The sequence below is a fragment of the Mirounga leonina genome, unplaced genomic scaffold (assembly GCF_011800145.1).
Source record: "Mirounga leonina isolate KUSES-001 unplaced genomic scaffold, KU_Mleo_1.0 Mir_151, whole genome shotgun sequence".
Lineage (NCBI taxonomy): Eukaryota > Metazoa > Chordata > Mammalia > Carnivora > Phocidae > Mirounga > Mirounga leonina.
In genome coordinates, this window is record NW_023270377.1 from 6,343,059 (window position 1) to 6,367,246 (window position 24,188).

Consider the following 24,188-nt stretch of genomic DNA (forward strand, 5'->3'; position numbering starts at 1 on the left):
GGGGCCAGAGCATTCTCTAACTTCAGCATTTGGTATTTTTCAGCTATTCTTGGCCCCATCTCCGTGTTCTCTGGCCTCCTGCCATTTCTCAGGATCCTGCTGCCAAAACTGTCGACGTAGCTTGCTATGGGGTTCAGCGCAGCTCCAGGCCTGCACCCCACTCGACCCTCACCCCATTCACAAGCTAGGCATGTGCCTCTGCCCAAACTGTCAGAGAGAACTGCCACAACCAAAGTCACTGAAACTCCTCTCATCCCATAAATCTGATCAGTCCACCAGGAAACTGGAGTTCCTTCCCTTAACAGCTGAGGTGGACAGCAGTCCAGTCCACTCACCTTGGCTCAATAAAAGCCACGAAGGGACATGGCTTCTCCTGGAGCTGTCTGCCCTCTTGTGCTGTCCCGGGGGCTGGTCTAATAGGACAGGGGAGCCCTGCAGGACACTCAGCGTGAAATGCTCAAAGAGCTACTTGATCATTAGACATCTGAACCACTGGGAGCCACGACGAGCAAAAAGAATAAACAACGTGCCTGAAACAAGAGCCTGGTTCTCGGCACGTGCATACTTCTTTTTCCCCAGCTGCCAGAAACGGCCATTGTACAAGAAGTCTCGCTGTGGAATCAGACAGAATGCACAACTCTGCTCCAATACACCAATACCGGTTCAGAGATGTTTCAGATGAATTACCTAATCCCATACAGCTTTGCACTTTAAGTAACTTTTTAAAGAAAGTATCTGTCCAAAGCACTTGGGGACCTGTGGCCACTGAAGACGACATAAGATGAAACCAGACACAGAAACCTCACTTAACCCAGACACGTCAGAAGGCAAGAGGAGAACACCGGTGCGGTCTGGTCCCTCCACCAGCCAACTCCAAACAGAGCAGGGAGGGAACTCGGGATGCAGCTAACCCCCACCCTGAGAAGAACGCCGAAGAACGCCCCTGGTCCCACACACACCACCAACACGGGGCCACGCACCGGGACCCCGACCTGAGCCGCACAGCACCCAGGGGGCCAGGGGGGGACCTGGGAGTGTGGGCCGCCACTCCCCTCCTTGTCCCCGCCACAGGACGCCTCTCGGGCAGCTTCCCAGACAGGGGGAGCCGCACAGGCCAGCTCGTGACCGTGGGCCAGGTGTCACGGGAGCTGTGCTGGCCGGCCGGCCTCGCAGTACAAACAGCAACCTTCTCCAACTCCCAGGAGAAGAACTACTGAGGAATCTCCCTCCTCGTTCTGTGGCACATGACTCCCCCCCCTACTTCTGAGGACATCACCCACCCGCTCTCCCAGGTAATTAAAGAGTGCCAGCAGCAGAGAGAAGACCACAACCTCACCCAATGATCAAAGGAACAGACATGCAACTACAGTCACAGAATCTGAAACTGCCATCCTTAACTAAACGAAGGCACTGCTGTTCGCAAGGGCGGGAACTGTGTCAAGCCAGAGAGAACGCACGCCCCCGGATCCCAGGAGCTGCAGGTAGAAACCATCCCCCATACAGAAGGACTAGCAGGTTGTTTCCTAACATTCTTTTCGGAGCCACGTACACGTGGACACTCATGGCAACGTGCTCTTCGGAGACCCAGAACAGCTACGTCTGCGCACAGCGATGCAGACCCACAGGCGCCCGCACCGCGCTCCGGGACAGCCTCTCCTGCTTGACTTCACAGGACTCGCTCACAGGCGTAGGCACCTCTCCTCGCCCCCACGCGTCTTCCTTACCTCTGCACGGGAAGTCACCACTTCCATCTCCTTCCTAAATGCAAATTAAAAAAAAAAGACAACAAAACCAACAAGCCCAGACCCAGAAGAGTTATAATAAGTTATCTTTAAAGAATAAACGCTAGAGTATTTTTTCTTGCATCTCCCGCCACACATCTCACACATAAAAGAAAAGCAAAATTAAAATACAATCCACTCCACCACACACACACAAATCGTTCAGAAAGCGGATGAGCGCTGCGATCTTGGGCTAACCAAGGAGGGCCGCTGTTCTATTTATAGAACAAGAGCACTCAGAAAAAGACTCTGGTGGGTTTCAGCGGAAAAGGCTGGGGAAAAGATAAAGACCAGTATTTCTTTGAAGCTTTCTCAGAAACTGCGTTTCTTCTCCTGATTCGCTGCTCGAGAATACTATAGATATGCTGCAGAATATTTTTAAACACTCAGTCAAAAGCAATGAACTAAAAGTGGTCAAGAAAATAACACCCCTGAATAATCTGCTGTGTTTTGCATTTGGCAGCTTGTAAATGGCACCCACAGGAAACACTGCTCAGCTGGCAGGGCTCCTCCTTGTGCCCAATGGAGCAGAGAACCAGAAGTCAAAAACCCACACTCAAGCACAGCTCGATCAGGACATGCTGGGCGGCCAGGCTCTTAGAACCATTTTGTCAAGTTCTTTGCACAAACAGAACGGCCCACTCTGTCCTTCAAGCAATCCAGGGTACCTTCATTACCAATAGAAATAAGAAAGGACAGATTCAAAACACATGCAGGCACTGAGAATCAGAGTGGGAAAGTGAGCCCGACGCCCACCTCGAGAGAGGAAGTAAATCCCCAAGCTGGACTCCAGGGATGAAACCGGCAGTCTAAGCGTGGCCCTGGGTGCCACAGCCACCCACGGTGAGCAGACAGAGAGCACCTGGCCCACAGGTGAGACTGGCTGGGCACCTGCTGGGGCGGGGGGGGGGGGGGGGGGGGGCGCAGCTCAAATCTTTAGTCATCCTGCTCAGGAACAAAGGACTGAGGAAGGCAGCTCTGGAGATGACCTTAAAAAGGCTTCAAACCAGGGGCACCTGGGTGGCGCAGTCAGTTAAGCATCCAACTCTTGGTTTCTGCTCAGGTCGTGATCTCAGTGTCATGGGAACAAGCCCTGCATTGGGCTCTGCACTCAGCACAGTCTGCTTGAGATTCTCTGTCCCTCGGGCTTGTGGGCTTGTGCTGTCTCTCTAAGAAATAAATAAAATCTTCAGGGGAAAAAAAAAGGCTTCAAACCAGTGGGCAGGGAAAGGCAAGCACAGGCCCCTCAAGTCCTGGTCAAACATGCCCAGATCACTGACAGCCAGGCCTGTGGGTCTCAGGTCCTCGGGTACACCTTTGCAAAGATGGTTTTGGCCGCAGTACGGAGGAAAGGAAGAGGGAAACCTAGAGGCATGCAGAACAGTCCAGAAACTTTTATAAGAGGGCAGCCAGCAACACTGAGCCTCTGGGAGGGAGACAGGGACACAGACATGAGAGTGCTTGGGGTGCCTGGGAAGAAGGCCACCACGGATGGAGGCGAGGAGGACTCTGGTTTCATGGGGGAGGCTGGGAGCTTCGTTTGGGGCATGCCCACGAGGTCCTCAAGCATGCCAGGGGGAGCTGAGCAGAGAGACGGCAGCGGATATGAGGTCAGGGTGTGAGAGAAGGTTTAACAGAGGAGATGCCTTGGTAAGACCCATATGGAAAAAGAGCAGGAGGGCAGGCACAGGGGACCAGGAACCCCAGGACACCAAGCTTGGGTACAGAGAGGCAGGAACCCAAAGGGAGCATAGAAGAAAGTGGGCACAAGGCCAGGGGCAAGGAGAAAGGCCCCAAGAGGCCACACTCATGATGCCAAGTGGGAGGAGTCAGAGGAGGACCTGCCAGGGCGAAGCCAGAGCACAGCGCACCATATGTGACCGGGATGGGAGGAAGCAAAGATGGCAGGTGGGGTTTTTTAACCCACATGTTTCTTAACTTTTTATAAACATGGGATCACAGTGCACATACCGTACTTGAACTTCCTATTTTTTGTTATGATACACTGTCAACACCCTTCCATATTAGTGAGTATATCTTTCTCGGCTGCAGAATATTTCCATGTATTGCTGTGCTCACTCAGCAGTACAACTCACTTGGGCCGCTAGAACACGTGGAACGCATCCCGCTCTATACGACCAACACTGCTTCCAAGTATAGCGCTACAACAAAACAGTCTGTGCCTGTCCTGGACTATTCCTTAAAGCACATGACTAGAGGCAGCATTTGGGGCTCAGGACAGCCCAGAAATAGATGCTGGCAGACTTGAAAGCATGACAAGTGACAGCAGCAGCTTCTCCAGCTGGGGGCAAGGAGGGACCAGTCAGTTGCTGGGCCTAAGACAACAGGTTATCCAAGAGCAAAAATGCTCTCAGTCCCCCACCTCACACATGTGGGCTACGGATGCAATGCAAAAGGCCGAACTTTAAAAGTTTCAGCAGACAATAAAGGAGAATTGAAAAAATACTAAACACAAACTATAAAACCGCTAAAGCCAACTATATTCCAAATGAGAACTTCTGTTGATCAAAGAACCTCACAAAGAAAGGGAAGAGGGAAGCCACGGTCTGGGAGAAGATACACGCCATACTGCCAATGGCCAGAGCCAGCATCCAGAACATTCTAAGAACCCCTGCAAAAGAGTAACAAGAAAAAGCAACTACTAAATGGAAAACTGGCAGAGGGCATGAAGTGGAGCAAGTCCAATGGTGACTAAGAGATGTGAAGGGCAGCATGCTGGACAGAAAGGATCCCTGGGGGCGACATCCTGATGCTCTGCTGGGTTCACACATGCAATCTATTACATGTGTTTATGCTGCACTGACGTTTACATGCATGTTACTCAGCATGGGACAGAAGTAAAATCTCAGGCAGAGCTCGGGTTAAGTGTGAGAATTTGCACGTGTTCCTGATGACCAGCCTGCCTGAGTGGACAGGGCCAGGGGCTGCAGGCAGGCCAGGAAAGAAGGGGGAAGATAGAGGGGAGAGGAGTGAAAATCTAGTCCAATGTTCACATCAGTGATCTACTCGTCCTTAAACCTTTTTAGTCCTCCGATAAAAACCTACATAAACCTGGTATTAGTCCACATCATCCAAATTCACAAAGTTCAAAAAAGTGGGGATATTAGCATAAAAGTTAATACACAAAAGAACTATTAAAATGTTTCTGTGGAAAAAAGCTAGTAAAACTTATTAACTTAAATTTGCATATCACTTGAAATTTTCATGAGCATTTTTTACATCTGCTTGCCTTCTTAATAGGACAAACACATGCTAATATTCCAATTGGCAAAAAAAAAAAAAAAAACTGGGCAAGGAGAGACTGAATAACTTGTCCACAGTTAAACGCCTACTAACAGACCACAAAGAAACATGAGGTCCCCCTCACTCTTATCTCAAACCTTCTATGGTTTATAGGATATGAATACCATAAACAGTATGGTTTGTTCATAAAAAAAGGCAAGTATGACATACCCAAAGACCTAGAGTTTATTTTAAATGCTTACTGAGTACCCATCATATTTACCAAATACATATGAGGCATTTTTACCTATTAACCTTCCATCAACTTCAGAGTTATGTAGTAATATTCCCATTTTACAAATTAGGGAACTGAGGGTCCAAAGAATTAAGTCAGTCACTCAAGGCCACACAACTAGCAAAAAGACGAACCAGAATTCAAACCTAGGGCCTAGACAGCAGACCAAAAATATTTGTTGGCAAAATGAATCCTAAAAACCTACTGATAACTCTGATTTAAATAAATTAAGCAAAGGTAGCTTCATCAATTCAAAACACCATCCACAAATTCATCCTGATTCATTCTGATTCAGAACTACCTGCAACTTACCTCCAACTCCCCTACCTACCTACCACCCGGTCCTATCACATCCTATCTGAAGCTGAGAGGTCTGCACACCTCGGGCCACAACTGCATGTTGACACATCGGTGTCTCCACGGCACCAACAGCCAGCAGGAGTGAGAGACCCGAGGCACACGTGGGTTACTGCTGTGCTGGAGAAGTCCTCTCAACTCCACACAGCCAGACCCTGTATCTGGTGCCCCACATGAGTTTTTTTCCTAAAGACCCCAAAAATGCTAACTCACAAAAAAAGGACGGCACCATTCTTTTCTTACCAATCAAGAGAAGCCAACTTGCCCTTTGCCACTACCCTGGTTTTCCTCCTTCAACGCGCTGCCTGCAAGATTAAAAGCAACCATGTCCCAAAGCCCCTATGTAACTGAGAGTTAGGAAAATGTCCCATTCCCGTCCCCAGTATTATGAGGAAGGACCAAAGCAGAAAACCAAAAAGTGGCCCCAAAGAGTATTGCCCAAATTCCCCAAGAGCTGCTCCTTGACCTGCCCTTCATTTGGAGTTCCAACCACCTTCCTTAAATCTGAGGGCTCTCCTGTTACTGCGGTATGGCTCCTCTTTGCTAATGCGCTCTCAGTGCTGAGTGGGCTAGTACCAAGTGCGGCCAACATCACAACGCTGATCACACTTCCCCAGCCCTGGCCACATGATTCAGACGTGGTCACAGAGACCTACACAGATGTCCTGCCAGGGCTGGGGAGGCAAGGGAGCTGCTTCACCCATGTGTGAGAACCTGTGTGGCTTCGAGTCCCCCTTCCCCATCCCTCTCGCCTTGAATGCAGACACCATGTCCAGGGCAGTGGCAGCCATGGGGAGACCGTGAGCTGGGAGCCAGCAGCCTAAAGGTGGTAGGGCGGAGAGCACAGTGTGGGGTCGTAAAGGCATCATCAATCTGCCAAATGCATTCCTGTCTACTAAAGGTGGGTTGGCTGAGTTAGCTCCTGCTCGGTCACCATCAGTGGCTGTTCTATCACCAAACGCTGGTGTCCCACGGTCCAAGGCCTCACACTCTAAATGTAACTCATGTCAAACCAGCCTCATCACCCCCCCACTTTCTAACTTGCTCTCCCACCGCCCGTATCTCCTCTTTAGTTAACAGCATCATCAAAGCTGAAAGAAGCATCAGACATACGCAACTTGTTCCACCTTCACTCCCCATCCCTAACTGGTTATCCAGTCCTGACACCACTTTAAAATCACTCAAGATTCTTTTTTTTTTTTTTAAAGATTTTATTTATTTGACAGAGAGGCACAGCGAGAGAGAGGGAACACAAGCAGGGGGAGTGGGAGAGGGAGAAGCAGGCTTCCCGCGGAGCAGGGAGCCTGATGCGGGGCTCGATCCGAGGACCCTGGGATCACGACCCGAGCCGAAGGCAGATGCTCAACGACTGAGCCACCCAGGCGCCCCTAAAATCACTCAAGATTTGCTCCATCTTCAGGCCCTCTGCCATCAGCTTAGTTCAGATCCCCACCTTGGGCTTAATTTATTCTGTCTCCTGTCTGTGTCTCAGTGTCTCTCAAGGGTGACCCAGTCCACCACTATCAGAATCCCTGGAACACTTGTGAAAGGAGCAATCCACTGCTCCTAAATCCTGAGAATGTGAATTTCTGACCAGAGCCCCAGGAGGTACCTGAGCACACTGAAGTCTGGGAGCCCCTGTCCTCCATTCTCCACCATCCTCCCTCCAACCTGCTTCCAGTCTTCTGCAGGTACTCAACTCCCACTGCCAGCAGCATTACCTAGCAAGTTCTGAAACGCTGCCAGCCACCCCCCAACAGGGGCCCAGGTAGCCACAGAGTTTAAAAGCTCCCCTGAGGACATGAATAGGCACCCTGCCTTAAGCAAAGCGCCCCGGCCCACTTGCAAATACCCCTGGTTCTCCTGCATCTTGGAGGGAAGTCAACCATGGCATTCAGGGCTCTTTCCAATCCAACAGGCTCCTCTCCCACCCACCCCAGGGCCTACTACCTCAGCCCCAGAACCATCTGACCCATCTGACCCAAACACACCAGCTAAGCCTATGCGTTTGGACAGATCCTTCCTCTGCCTGGAATCTTACTGCGGATAGAAAACTCCTGTGCTTGAGACCCAGCTCAAATGCCACCACCTCCAGGGGCCCTTCCAACTTCCCAGGCAGAGCTAGCTGTCGTGTGCAAGGCAAGCCTACGACCCTCCACCATGCGGCTGACTCCCTGGCCAGATCGAGGAGGTCCCAAGGGCTGAGGCTGTATTAATGATCCTCATCATCCCAGTGCCCAAGCACAGCACGATCTGAGGAAACTTTCTGCAAAATATCATTGAGGGCTAATATGCCTAATCTATAAGAGCTTCTAAAATTTGAGAATAAACTAACAATCTGGTAGAAAAATGGGTAAAAACTAAAAGAATCCGTTCACAAAAAAGTACGTAAAAATGGCCCTTAGACACGTGAAAATACGCTTGACCTCTGTCATTTAAAAAAAAAAAAACTATACTAAAATCCATTTTCATCATGGGATTGGCAGAAACAACACAAACAGGCACTGCAGGCGAGGCCATGGGGAAGCCAGCACTATGGGCAGCACCGACCCAACAGGGCCTGAGGCGAGCCCTGAGGACAGGGACCTGCCAAAACCTGACAAACCCACACATCTACCCTCTCGCCCTGCACGCCCACTCCAAGGAGCCCATCCCACAGATACTCTGGCAAAGAGCATAAAATGAAGTCCATACAAGGCTATCCACCGCAAAATATCATAGCAAAAGACTGAAGATAATGCAAGTGGTTGAATAAGCTATGGTACAGTAAAAAAACAAAACAAAACAAAAACAGAATACTATACGGTCGTTAAAGGAATGAGGAAGACCTTTATATAGCTATGAAATGATCTCCAAATTCTTATATTAAGCGGAAAAAAGAAAGGTGCAGAACACATATGGAGCCTGCTACCTTTTGTGTAAGGAGGGGGGTGTGTGTGTGCGCGCGCGCGCAGAGATAAAACTTAAAAGCAACTATGTGTGTATATTATTATTTTTAAATTTTCAAACAGAAACAATGGAAGAATTAACCAAAATAATAAAATAATAAAAATGGTTGAATGGTTCCCTCTGGGTGGGGGAGGGCCAGAGCAGACGAGACAGGGAAGGAAGCCAGGCCTCTAGAAAAAAGGACTCCCACAGAAGGGAGGCCGCCGCCACCGGGCGCAACACCCAGGACAGCTCTCACTGGCCCCCATCTAAGGGCCTCCACAGATGACCCCACTCCAACTACACAACAACCCGCCTAAGAGAGGCACTGTGCGCATTCCCCTTCCTCACAAACATGGGCAGGGAGAAGACAGAGTCAGTGTGTGTGCAGGGCCTACTCCACACCAGGAACTTAGGAAGCCTCAGGATCTCATATGATCTTCACCGCTGTAAAGAGTTACATTTCCTATATGAAGAAACTGAGATCCAGAGAGGACTTATGTGTCCACAGAGAAGGGACAAACGTGGGGTTCAAGCCCAAGTATGTCTGATTTCCACTCTTTCCACATTTTGATATCAAGTGAAAAAATAAAAAAGTATGCTCGATGAAAGGTTTTCTTTTGTTTGTTCTTACAAGTAAGACTAGGGGCGCCTGGGTGGCTCAGTCGTTAGGCGTCTGCCTTCAGCTCAGGTCATGATCCCAGGGCCCTGGGATCGAGCCCCGCATCAGGCTCCCTGCTCCGCGGGAAGCCTGCTTCTCTCTCCCCCACTCCCCCTACTTGTGTTCCCTCTCTCGCTGTGTCTGTCAAATAAATAAAATCTTTAAAAAAAAATTTTTTTTTTAATTAAAAAAAAAACAAGTAAGACTAAACCACAGTCACAACTAATCCTCCCACTTCCCTGGGGTGAGCACATGGAAGATGTGCACGTGTCGGGGGGCACAACCATCCCCACTGCACACCACGTGCGCGAAGCCAACCACCAGCAGCAGGAGCGACTTCCAAGTACACACACACACACACACACACACACGCTGTGGCGCAATCAAGGCACCACAGTCTGGCCTGGCTGCTGTGAGCCTACAGAGCACAATCCTTCTCCCCATGGACTGGTGGAATGAAATGCACTCTTTGTTTCAACAAATATTTATTGAACACTTAAGTGCAAGTACGGCTGGGAATATGATGATGAAAGAGACAGGACCCTTGACCCTTAAGGAAACTGTGCACTGATAGAGGGATACTTTTACGAAGTAAGAAGTACCATAGGAATTTGCTTTAAATACTCAGAAGACAGCGGGGCTCGGAGCTGGGGAGAGAGGAAACAAGAAAGACACAATGCTGACGACTGCTTAGCCTGGGTGACTGATGAAAACTCCTCTCCCTGTTTTTGTGTATGTTTGGAAATTTCCATCAGAGGTACAGACAGGGTGCTCTGGAAACTCAGAAGTGAATGAAACACACCAGAGGCCTGAATGCAAGGCCTGGAGCTGCTACCACTGGGGCTAAAGGCAGCCACTCCCCTACGCCCCAGTTCCTGACCTGCGGACCCCACCTCAGGGGGTGCTGCCCAGAGCAGGAAATGCACACGCGCTGCAAAGGGCAACACGAATGCAAAGCAGTGTTATAACCATCACTACTCAAACGCCTCTCCCCTGGGTTCCAGTGCCCCCTTGCCCATTTTCAGACAGAAGGGAGAAATAAAGTCTTGTGTGAAGCAGCCGCCTCTGGGCTGCTGTGCTTACGGGAAGTGCTTTTTCTTCACTTGAGAACACTCAGTCCAGCCACTGCTAACACCTGCCACTGACATCCTGCGATAACATCCTTCCAGTGTGTTCTCGGCGCATAAATAAGACAGAAAATTGCAGTTATGTTATATACAAATTATTTAATAATCTGCTTTCCCAAATATATTGTGACCAGATCTGCTTTTTTGTGTTTCTCTGTCACCTCTTTCTGGTTCATCTTTTCAAATGCTTAAGGACACTGAAATAATTATGAGCAAATCTAAAAAACAGACAGCATTTCATATATGAAATAGTTTCAAGGTCAGGTTCAAATATATCTTTTTTAAAAAATGTATCTTATTTATATCAAGACCTTGAACTCTGCCTAGATAAGTTTAGCATTATTTTCAACACAGGAGTTAAAAGTTTAAACAAAGGGGAACATAACTGAGATACTGCATATAATGTATTCATGTATTAGGATACTATGAAGTTTAAATCCTATGTTTTTACAAGTCATGCCCTTTTGTATATCTGGCTCCTTACACTTCATCTGTTTTGATCTGACAGCTGGAACTATTTCAACTGTGTTTCAGGACATTCCAGAGAATAGACTAAGGGCAGACTTTTCTCCATCCTCTGCTACCTGCACACAGCATCCTATACCATCCATGTCAGGAAACCTCAACTGAAGGACAGCATGTTAAGCTTTTGTTTTTGTTTTCTTTAGTATACAATATGCTCATTTTAGAAAATTCACAAAAGTAAAAATAAAAATAATCTACATTGCACCTAATCCCTGGCATCGGTCTGGACACTTTCTTCGTCTTACTTCCCATGCACGGTGTTTTGCACACAGCTGAATGGCATTCCGTACACACTGCCTCTCTGTTTCCCCAACATCACGAAATACTGTCCACATTACTGCCTCCTCAGTCACCTGAACGGCTGCAGCAGGCACAAGAGCCACAGCTCGCTCTGCCACTTCCAGCTGTGTGGTCCGGGCCCTCAGCCCCCGCATGGTGACCCTCGCGCACTTCTGAAGGTGAGGTAAGACCATCTATGCAGCATGGAAAAGGTATGTCGGCTCTGGTCCTTAACCCACTGAGTTGTTACACTGGACTATCTCAGGGTTTGCAACTTTTTATATTTAATGCTGCAATAAACATAATGTCATTGTGCTTTTTCATATTTAAGACTATTTCCTCATCATACATCCCACCAGTAGAATTACTGAGTCAAGAGTATGGACTTTCCAGGTTTTTCAAACATGTCACCAAATCATTTCCCCAAATGGTTATACCTGTATGTGCTGCTGGAGAGTGAAGAAGCTAGAGGATTTCTATAAACAGCAAAATTCCAGCTCATGCACAATACTGGCTACATATAAAAATACACTTAGACAATTATGACCAGTAGACAGTAAAAATACACTTGGGCAATTAGACTCATAACTCAGTACTGACAAACCTGGGTTTTACTTGCCCTCTTAAAGTGCCTGAAAACATAGAAAAAAGAGATAAAGAACAATTTCTTGGACTTCCTTTTCACTCAGCTTCTGACTACTAATCCATCTTTATCAAAGAGTTCAAATATAAAGACCACCAGTGGGATTAGACTTAACAAGATGAGTGTTTATTGCAAATTTTCCCAAACCATGAAAAGAACTGAACCAAACTTGAAATATAGGAGAGTTCTAGGACAATAGAAAGTCAGAAATACAAATATTTCCTTTCAAACCCTTCAAATGTGTTAACTGTCTCATGACCATCTGTAAGAATGCTTCTGTTATGAATCCCTCTATGAACTCCACTGAGACCAATCCAAAATGGTCAAGATTACCAACCAATTCTGAGAAGCTCATAACTGATTTTAAGGTATGTAGCTTGAGAGGCCAAATCCAGCTGGAAAAAAGTGGCCCTCTTCAAAAAACGGTGCTGGGATATCCACATGCAAAAGACTGAAACTGGACCCTTTCTTCATGCCATATACAAAAATTAACTCAAAAAGAGCTAAAACCATAAAACTCTTGGAAGAAAACACTGAAGTACATCTTCATGACCCTGGATTTGGCAATGGTTTTTCAAATATAACACTAAAAGCACAAGCAAGAAAAGAAAAACATAGATAAACCAGACTTCGTCAAAATTTAAAACTTTTGTGCATCAAAGGACACTATCAAGACAGTGAAAATAAAGGCACCTGGGTGGCTCAGTCAGTTAAGCGTCCTACTCTGTTTCAGCCTGGGTCATGATCTCAGGGTCATGAGATCAAATGTCACGTTGGGCTCCACACAGTCTGCCTGGGATTCTTTCCCGCTCCCTCTCTCCCCTTCTGCCCCTCCCCCGCTCACAAGCACACTGTATCTCTCTCTAAAATGAATAAACAAAATCCTAAAAAAAAAAAAAAGAGTGAAAAGAGAACCCACAGAATGGGAATTCATTGATCTGATAAGGGTCCAGTATTCAGAATATATAAAGAACCCCCAACTCAACAACAAAAAGATAACCCAACTTAAAAATGGGCAAAGGACTGGGCGCCTGGGTGGCTCAGTCGTTAAGCGTCTGCCTTCGGCTCAGGTCATGATCCTGGAGTCCAGGGATCAAGTCCCGCATCGGGCTCCCTGCTCAGCGGGGAGTCTGCTTCTCCCTCTGACCCTCCCCACTCTCATGCTCTCTCTCTCTCATTCTCTCTCCAAATAAATAAATAAAATCTTTAAAAAAAAAAAAAAAGCAGCACAGGTGACAACCTGGAATTGCTTAAAAAAAAAAAATGGGCAAAGGACTGAAATAAACATTTCTCCAAAGATACACAAGTGTCCAACAAGCACATGAAAAAATGCTCCACATCATTAGTCACTAAGGAAATGCAAATCAATACCAGGAGATACCACTTCACACCCACCAGGACGGCCATGATAAAAAAAAAACAAAAAAACAAAAAACAAGTGTTGGCAAGTGTGGAGAAACTAGAACCCTCCTACATTGCTGTTGTGCTGTTGGAAATGTAAGATGGCATGGCCATTGTGGGAAACAATTTAGAGGTTCCTCAATAAGGTAAAATCACATAACTACCCAACAATTTCACTCCTTGGGTAAATACCCAAAGGGACTGCAAACAGGCATTCAAACAATAATTTGTTCATGCAGCTCTATTCAAAACAGCCAAATAGTAGAAGCAATTTGAATATACATCAACAGATGAAGGGATAAACAAAATGTGGTCGATCCATACAATGGCATACTATTCCGGCATCAAAAGGAATGAAGCACTAACACATGCTACAACATGGATGAACCTTGAAAACATCATGCTAAGGGAAAGATGCCAGACACAAAAGGCCACGTATTGTATGATTCCATTTACATGAAATATCCAGAAGAGGCAAACCCACAGGGACAGAAAGCAGATGAGTAGCAGGGGAGGAGGAGGGAATGGGGAGTGACTGCTTAATGGGGAAGGGGTTTCCCCGTAGGGAATAAAAAAGTTCTGGAACTAAATACTGCTGATGGTTGCACAGCATTGTTAATGTACCTAACGCCACTGAACTGTATACATTTAAAAGGGTTAAAATGGGGGGGGCACCTGGCTGGCTCAGCTGGTAAAGTGTGTGACTCTTGATTGCAGGGTTATGAGTTCAAGCCCCACACTGGGCAAAGAGCCTCCTTAAAAATAAAATAAATAAAAGTAAATAAAAATTTTTTAAAAATAAAATGGTTGGGGCGCATGGGCAGCTCAGATGGTTAAGAGTCCGCCTTCAGCTCATGACCTCCAGGTCCTGGGATCTGCCCATGTCGGGCTCCCAGCTCAGCGGGGAGTCTGCTTCTCCCTCTCCCTCTGCCTCTCCCTCTGCTTGTGTTTTGTCTCTCTCTCTCTCTCTCTCACATGAATAAATAAAATCTTTAAAAATAAATAAAATGGTTGAAATGGTAAATAAAGAAAAAGAACAAGAGTGCCCCTCTTCCAACTTGCTACAAAGGACAATGCACCACTCAGCCTGGGTCCTGGGGTGTACTTCACCATCATGGGGCGAGAGGAGCCAGGCTCAGGAAAACCACCACAAGCCAGGCACCTTCACCTTCAGATGCAGAAGAGCAGAGCCGGCCCAGACCAACACAGGCCAGCACTGGACCTGTGGCCAATCTCGGGCGGGACTCGCATTCCCTCCAGCAGCCAAGCACACAGGTAATGGCAGTTCAAACCCGAAGACGGGCAAACACATTCCAGGACTGATAAATCAAAACAAGAAAGTGGGGATGGGAGGCTGAAAATACACCATAAAGCACATGCATAAATCTAAATGAATTTATTACAGAAACCAGAAGACCATTTTAGCAAATATGTGCTTCTTGTTTTAAGATTACAGGAAGACACTGACTCTATTAAAAAAATTAAAGTTTTTTCAAGGACAGGGAGCACCAAAATGAGAACAGGATGAAATTAAAGTACAACAAGCTGTGATACAGGACATGATTAGAAAAGGAAGCAAAAACAATCACACCCCAGCAGAATTAAAATCCACATATGAGGGGCTAAAGGGAAAAACATACACTGCAGAAAATGTCATTGGTTGTGTACAAGACAAAAGTGAGACCTCACAGAAAGCTGCAGGATACAGTGGAGAAAAGCTTATGGACAGAGTGGTAAAGGACAGATTAACCTACAAATAATAAGAACCACAGAAAAGGAACACAAAATAAATGGAGATGCACAACTGAGAGGTACAAACCCAAAAAAGGAAAGCAAAGCCCTGCCAGGCTGATGTGCTAAACTCACTGGGCACTGCCTGCCCCGGGCACAGTGGGGAGGAGGGCAGCACCGCTTGCCGGCCAGGGCCAGCCACCTCAGCCCCAGGTCACCGTGCCCCACGACCCCAACTCGGGCTCCAGCCCAAAGATGAAATGACAGATCGTGTGACACCCCAAGCAAATGCTCACAGGCCAAAGAGCCAGCTTGAAGGGGCTGCCCTAGGAAAAAGTGGGCCATTTGAGCATCAAAAGGAATGATTGCGACTGACTGCAAAACACTGAATAAAAATAGTGAATCAACAGTGACAGAGAGGGAGAGCAGAAAGGGAACGTTTGCCTCCGCTGGAGAGGACTCTCCTAACAAATCCTTACTTTGAAAATTGGTAATTAAACAGAAAGAATCCAGCAATTACCCTGCCTTTTTTAGGAGGAATTGTAGCCCTTCCCCAGTTGAAGTGGGAAAAATTTACAGAAGAATACCAACAGACAAACGTGGAAGAGATGACAAAAAGGGGGGAATCTCCATTTTGTAAACTCATAATGTAATTGATTCAGGCAAGTCTTATGTATGAATGCTGAAAACCGTTAAAGATGAGGATATCTGCATGGTGCCCAGGAAGCACCTCACAGGGCACCTCCTGACAAAGAGGGATATCCACATTTCCAATGGAAAGATCTAGCATCTCCACATAAAGCAAATGATGAAACAGCAGAGGGGACAGCCTGACAGGACACTGAACATCCCAGATCGAGGAGCTTTGCCCAAAACATCAACCTGAATGTAATCGAGTCTTCAAACCTCTCGCTTCCAGTTTACAGCAAATGAAAGGATCAAAGAAACCACAAGGAAACAATCAGACAAATCCAGACACGGATTTTACAAGACCACTGCCCTTGTCTCTTCAAAAAGTCAATGTCATCGTGGGGAGGGGAAGGAGAAGGTGCCTGTGGGGAGCTGAGAGACTGAAGAGGTACAACAACAAAATACAATGCATGAATTTTGATTGGTATGTGGTCCACCAAGGGAGGCTATAAAAGACATTTTTGGTTCAATTGGGGGAATCTAAAAATCATGTGCTCATTAGATATTAGAAAATTACAATTAATTTTTAGGTGTAATAACGGTACATAGGAAAACATCCTTATTTTTAAGAGTTTAGGTAGAATAATGGCACATTTAAAAATGCCATTTTTAGGAGATGCATGCTGAGCTATCTAGGGGTAAACTGTTGTGATGCCTACAAATTACTTTCAAAAGGTTTAGCAGATTATTTATATTCAATACGTATAGATAAGGCATTTGTGGCGATACATTAACAATTACTGATTCCTGGTAGTAAGTATATTAGGCATACACTGTACTATTATTCTTTTTAAATTTTTCATAATTTAAAATTGAAAAAGAGCTTTCCTTGCAAAGATATTCTTCACAGAATATATAGTACAACCATCACAAGGGATAAGAATAAAGAGATTTTAATAATATAGAGAAATGCTCATAACATTAAAGTGAAAACTTACATACACTTTCATTCCAATTCTGTTAACATACCCAGAAAAACAGTCTAGAAGGAAATACAAAAGTAACAGTAATGATAGTGCAGGTGGACCTCTGGGTGCTAAAATCAAGAACTTACTTTCTTCCCCTCCCCTCCCTTTCCTCCTCTTCCTCCCCAGCTTCTTCCACTTCCTTCTCTGACTGGTCCTCCCCCCTGCTCTGCCCACATCCTAAAACCAGTGGCTGAGCTGAGCGGGGGCCCTCCCTCCCACCTTGCTCCCTCTCTCAGGCTCCAGGAACCACTCCCACTGTTGCCACATGACTGTCAAGGGGATGGGTAGGACCCAGTAGAAGAGGTGCAATCTGGAATCTACAAGGCTCGGGTGGCTTCATGGCACACTGGCAAGCCACGTAACTGCTCTGAGTCTATACCCCTCATCTGTGAAATTGGGATAGTTGAGAATAAGAGGATCCAGGGTACCACTGCAGCAGGGCCCAGTGAGAGCAAAATCCCAGAGCTGGTCCTCCACGTAGAGCTCCTTATCTCAGAGAAGAGCTCCATTATCCAGTCAATAGAACCACAACCTTCCTCTTCCCCAACACCCACACCAAACCATCACTAAGTTCTCACAATGCCAAATCCAACGAACTCTATCACCACCACCACAACCTTGGCCCAGGTTACCAGCACCCACTCAGGTGGCTACAACAGAGCCAGAGCAATCCTTTCAACATAGATCAGATTACGTCTCACTCCTTCCTAGAACCTTAAAGGAGGGACAGCTGGCTGGCTCAGTTGGTAGAGCATGCGACTCTTGATCTTGGAGTTCGAGACCCATGTTGGGTGTAGAGATTACTAAAAAAAATAAAATAAAATCTTAAAGCAATAGCACCCGACTCCTACAGAGCCCCCCAACACAGCCTCCTACCCAGCTCCCCAGCCTCATGTCCCTATCAAGGTCACCTTAAGTCTTGCCAACTCTATACACACCAGCTTTCTTCCAGCCCTTTGACTTCCCCAAGTACCCTCTGGCCACAGAGGCTTTGTATACCTCTTTGACCAACTACAACCTCCTCACTCTTTTAGTAATCCTTTAAGAAAAATCTTTTTCATTATAAAATAGCACACATTAAGTCCACAGAACAAAAATGCATAATTATCACAAATTGAGAACCCACCACCTAGGTCAAGAAACAGAACACTACCAGCACTCCAGAAGCTTCCTCTCTCATGCGCCATCCAATCACTACCCATATTTTCCCATTATCCAGACTTCTCTGGTAATCATTTCTTTGCGTGCAAGCTTAAAGACACAAGCAGGCAAGACTAAACACCTTAGTGTCCTATCCATTCCGTCCTGGATATAAATGGAATCATACACAACATTCTTTCATGTCTGGTTTTTTTGGCCAGACTACATTAATGCTGTGATTAATCCTTAAATGAGCAGGTAGCAGCAGTTCATTTTCATGGATGCGTAATATTCTCTTGAAAGAACATACCATAATTTACTTATCCATTATACTGCTGACTGATGTTTGGGTTCTTTCCACTTTTGAGCTCTTAAAAAAAAACACTAGTAATACTCTTGTACTCTTACGTTAGCTCACATAAGCTATTAGATATATACATCTAGAAGTAGAATTGCCGAAACATAGGGTATACATTTTTTCAACTTTAAAAGACACTGCCAAAATGTCTTCTAATGTGGTGTTACCAACTTAATATTCCCACCGACAGAAGATGAGCTTTCCCTTGCTCCACATCCTTCCTAACACCGGAAAGAGACATCAAATGAAGAGATACACAGGGCAAGGTATGGGAGTGGGGAGGAGCAGAGCTTCCATGCCCCCTCTGGGCATGCCAATCTCCCCCACACACACATTAATGCGTTCACCAACCCAGAAACTCCTGGAATCTCCTTGTTAAAGACTTTTTACAACTCAATCTCCAAACCCCCTCTGCTCCTAGGAAGTTGGGGGTAAGGTTGAAAATTTACACCTCTCATCACTTGTTTGGTCTTTCTGGTTACCAGCTCCCATCCTGAAGCTATCTAGGAGCCCCATCCCGAGTCACCCCATCAGCATAAATTCAGGCGTAGCCAAAAGGGGCTCGTTATGAATAATGAAAGACAACCTTATCACTCATGCTCCAAGTGAACATGAATTTTAGGGGGACACTATTCCAACTATTCCTGACCAGCAGGAATAGCAGCCAGCCCCAGATGCCAGCTCACTTCCACAGACCTTCATCCTCCCAGTTCCCGCCCTGTAATACTGCATTATCTTATCAGCTGCCTCCTATTAGCAGATGGTGCTTGGCAGAAGGCTGGTCAGTTACTCGGCCCACCATTACCAGAAGCAGAAGTCACTTTATCCTACTCATTTCCTCCTACCGCCCCCCTCCCAGTAGCAGGTCAAATTCACCTATTACACCTTCTCAAAGTACTCTGGCTAACACCTGCTTAACGCTCATCCCTGTCACAAGGCCACACTAACCGTGCGATTACCTTCTTAATGTCTGTCTTGTCTTAGCTCCAGGGGTGTTTACGGTTGTTGTTCAGTAAGGTACCCCAAGTGCCTAGTACACTTAATATTTGCTGAGTTAAAATGAATCTGTGAAATAAGAAAAATAATGACTAGCCCATGGTATTCCCACTCGTATTCAATAAATTAACTTTTTTAAAAGATTTTCATTGCTATTTGTTTGCCACATTCATTTTTATTTGCTCTCTTGGCTGCTAGAAATGACGAATCAGCCAGCTTGAGATGGGGGAGGAGGGGTTCAGAGAGAATGATTAAAAAGACAGAAATAATCATAAAAGAAACCATTTACTGAAGGCTGACGACATGCCAGGCCCTATGCTAAGTGTACGTAGATTGTCCCATTTACTTCTATGACTTAACATCATTTCTATTTTAGGGATCTGACAACTCCTATTATCCTTTCTATTTTGCAGATATGGAAAACTGAGGCTCAAGGCTCATTTATTGTCGCTACCACCAACCCAGGAACTGGTATTTTCCCTGTTTCATATCAGGAAACCAAGTCTTAAGAGAGATCTAGGAACCTGTCCGTGATATCTCGTGTCTCATAAGTGGGAGCGAAGGGTGTGAATCAACTTCGTTTAACACCAGAGTTTAGGCTCTTAAATACACATGTGAGCTTTAAAAACCTTTCATATGACTACATACCCGCTAGGATGGCTATAATTAAGACGTAATAACTGAGGGCGTGGAGAAACTGGAACCCTCACACACTGCTGGGGGGAAGGTAAAATGGTGCAGCCACTCTGGAAAGGAGTCTGCCAGTTTCTCAAAGGTTAAGCACAGAGTTACCATGTGACCCAGCAAACCTATTCGCAGGTAGACACCCGAGAGAAATGAGACATACGTCCACACAGAAACATGTATGTGAATGCTCACAGCAGCCTCATCCAAAATAGCCAAAAGTGGAAATAACCCAAATGCTCACACTCCAACATGGATGAACTTTGAACAATTAACGCTAAGTGAAAGAAGCCAGACACAAAAGGCACATACTGCATGATTCTATGTATGCGAAGTGTCCACAGTCGGCAAATCCTCAAGACAGAAAGTACATTAGCAGTTGTCTAAGGCTGAGAGAGTTGAGAAGGAATGAGGAACGGGTGCTAATGGTTATGGGGTTTCTTTCGGGGGTGATGAAAACATTCTAAAATTGACTGCGGTGATGGTTGCACAACTATGCATATACTAAAAACCACTGAACTACACACTTTAAAGGAGTTAACTGCATGGTATGTGAATTATATCTTTATAAAGCTATTTTTTAAGTCTTTTACAACTTAAACATTTTGCCTAATATCTGCTAGTCTTCATTTCACAGTGGGAAAAATGCTTTGTTTAAATTTGAAATCAGGAATATGAGCACTTTTGTGCACAAAGCCAAAAATGTGAACTTTTTTAAAACTTTGAAATAGATTAGGGGCGCCTGGGTGGCTCAGGTCATGATCCCGGGGTCCTGGGATCCAGCCCCGCATTGAGCTCCCTGCTAGGCAGGAAGCCTGCTTTTCCCTCTCCCATTCCCCCTGCTTGTGTTCCTGTTCTTGCTGTGTCTCTGTCAAATAAATAAAATGTTTAAAAAAAAAACAACTTTGAAATTAGATTACACTCTATCTTAACTGATAATGCTTCACAGAATCACACTGTTCTTTATTCAAATTTCAAAATACTTTATAATGTGCTAGTGAATTAATCTACCAGTGTATTAGCCCCATCTTCTTTTTTCACTCTATGAGGTCCTACAGAGTTGTTATTGCGCGCTATGGTTAGGAAATACAAATGAAGTAATGTGTTTGCTGGACACAGTCGGAACTTTGGAAAATATCAGACGTGTGAAATGCTAAACTACCAAATGACCATGTCAAATCTCCACTCATCAAGTTTTCGTAATGCTAAAGACTTGGGGGAAAGTTTTAAGAGAACCTCATAAACTAAAGATTTCTTTGGGGTTTGGGAAGGCTTCTCTTGACACGTATGGCATACGGACTTGTTTCTCAAAGTCTGGTCCACGGCCCAGCAGCAGTGGCAGCAGCATCTCCTGAGAGCTGATTAAAGTGTAGACTCTCAGGCCCCACCCCGGACCTACTCAACCAGAATCTGCATTTTAACAAGATCCCCGGCGATGTGCCTGCACATTTCTTTTTCCATTAAGACAGTTCTTAGCTTGCACTGGACTGGTATTTCAAAAACTTGTCCGCAGTTCCATTCCTTGATCTTCTGCTCTACTCCAAACTGCAGAGGGGCTGATCCCTAACAGGCTGGGTGTCCCAAGCAAGAGGGGGATGGGGTGAGACTCCAGCAGCAGCTGCGCCCTCTGAAGGCACCAGGGCCCACCAGACAGCCCAGGGCAGCCTCTTGGCAGGCGGGAGTTGCTCCTGGGGTCCGAAATGCTACCTCCTCCCTCTGTCCTCCAGCTCAGGGGTGACAGTGGGCTCCTATTTGTTGCCTCATCAGCCACTGTCTGCATCCTCCGTTCTTCATCACCTGTGTAGCCACTCCCCTACATTAAATGCCCTCTGTTTTAAAGATTTCTTTTTTTAAATTTGAGAGGGAGAGAGAGAAGGAGAGAGAGCATGTACCAGCACAAGTGGGGCGAGGGGCAGAGGGAGAAGGAGAAGCAGACTCCCCACTGAGCAGGGAGCCCGACTCAGAGACTCACTCCATCCCAGGACCCTGGGATCATGACCTGAGCTGAAGGCAGACACTTAACCGACCAAGCCACCCAGGTGCCCCAAATTCCATCTGTTTTAAATACTTCAAGTGGTTGCAGCTTTCCCGTTTAGACCCAGAATGATACCCCATACCATTCTGGATATTTCTCTTAGGCACCACATATACCAGAGCAATTTTCTGAATGGCTTATCTGCTTCAAAAAATGGGGGGGGAGCTACTGCACACAGAAAACCTCACACTTCTCACATTCAGGCAATCTCTAACAACACGAAAGAAAAATTTGCCTTAAGCTATTTGTACAGCAGATGTGACTGTATTCAGCAACTCAAATCCTCAGGGTGTATTTTTAACACTCTACCCATCACTCCTCCTCAGCCACAACAGCTGGTAGGTACAGCAGCTATTGTGTTTGGGGGGGTTTTTTTGGGGGGGGGCGGGGGGGAGAAGGCCTCCTAAAGAATACAATTCTGAACAAACACTGGAATCTCTGAGAGATCTAATCTTAATCACACTTGTAAATCACATGATCTACCCCACACTGGGCACATACCATGCTCCAGGACCAAACAACAGGGGAGAGCAACTCTTAACAGTATCATTTAGGGCTACTTGGAGATCTTCCTAAAAGCACATCTGACTGGTCACTCCCATGCACTGAATAACCGTCAGCGGCTCCCTCCTGCCCAAGGCCAAAAACCCAACTCCACAGCTCACCCTTTAAAATCCAGCCCAATCTACCTTTCCAGCCTCTTCCTAATTCCTCTCAACCTGACCCACTCACCTTCAGATCATTCCCAGGTGTGCCTAAACCTTTAGATACAGTATGTGTCAATATGCATCAACTATGTGGAAAGCGCTTCCTTCCCCTTTCCCTCAAGATCTGTTTAAAGAGGACCTCCCCTCCCTGCCTGCCAGGGTAGCTGGATTCTCTGTCCCCTGAGCTTCCACAGCACTTACTAGGTCATACTGTCACATGCGCAGGTGTCCATCTCCCACAGACTAGGAGCCAGACTCCTACCACTGTACGTCTTGGGATCCTGACCATGGTTCAGATCCAGATCCACCTTTACTACCTGTGACACCCCGGGCAAGTCACTTCACCTCTCTACCTCGATTTCCAATCCCATAAGATAGGGATGGTGGCTAACACCCAACTCAATGGGTTCTCGCTAGTACTAAATGAGTTACAGCCCATGTAGACTGCTGTAAAGTTTAACCCAAGAAAAGTGCCTGGCACACTGCCTGGTAAGCGCTGAAGAACTGCTCTCATTACAATTATTACTGTTACTGTTATGCCTGCAACAAAGGAGGTGTTCAATACCTATTTGCTGAATAACTGGAACACTTCACAATAAACTTGTTTCTTTTTTTTTTTTTTAAAGATTTTATTTATTTATTTGAGAGAGAGAGCATGAGATGGGGGAGGGTCGGGAGGGTCAGAGGGAGAAGCAGACTCCCCGCCGAGCAGGGAGCCCGATGCGGGACTCGATCCTGAGACCCCAGGATCATGACCTGAGCCGAAGGCAGTCGCTTAACCGACTGAGCCACCCAGGCGCCCCAATAAACTTGTTTCTAACACGTTCAGACCAAAGACTACCCGCACCGAAGTATCAAAGGCTGACAGAAGGTAAAGCAAGAAATGGCTCCCACGGTGAAAGTAGCGGCGGAACCTAACTGGCCCCGGAGGAAAAGCGCACTGCAGCAGGATGAGAGTCTGTGCCAGCTGGATCTGCCGGGGCTGCCCACAGCCCCAGCCTGCCCTCAGCCACCTGTCCAGCCGCCTGCCTGAGGCAGCCGTGTTCTAACAGACAGGGCTCACCTGTAGCCAAAACCATAAGCAGTTTTCAAGAGGAACCGCAATGGGAAAACAAAGGGCGCAACTTTCCTCCTGCAGAAAGGAAATGCGTCCTTCTGCTGCGAATATTTAGCGTCTGGAGTTCTCCGCGGAGAGTTGGGCGCCCAGCGGGTGCGCAGCCAGGGAAAGCCCCCTCTCTCGGCTTTCCCCGGAGGGAGGGAGAGCCGGTCACAGAACGCGCATCCCTTCCCTTAAGGGCACGAAGACACGCGCGAGTCAAGGAAGAGCCCCCGCACCCGGGTCCAGCTGGATTCCCAGGGGAGCACAGGTGAGTCTGCAGAGCACCCAGCGGGAAATGACCTGGTCAGTCCTCAGAAACGTGCAGAAGCCGGGGCTCGGGGAGCGCGCGCTTGCGGGACACAGCCAGCGGCCCCGTTTCTGGTGCGCTCGCCCCCCGTCTCTAGGCCTCAGTTTCCTCCCGGCCCTCGCAGCGCGGGGCTTCCTCGCGGCCCACCCGCGGCGGGCGCCCCGGGCCCGGCGCCCCGCCCCACCCGCTCGGCCCCGCGCGGCGCCCACCTGCGCCCCGGGCCCGGGGTCCCC

At 46.9% G+C, this 24,188-nt stretch overlaps 1 protein-coding gene across 1 annotated transcript in view; it reads right to left on the reverse strand.

Moving 5' to 3' along the window:
- The window catches only part of DGKD (diacylglycerol kinase delta), a 131,665-nt gene that overhangs the window by 91,047 nt on the left and 16,430 nt on the right, over positions 1 to 24,188 (reverse strand). The window lies entirely within an intron of this gene.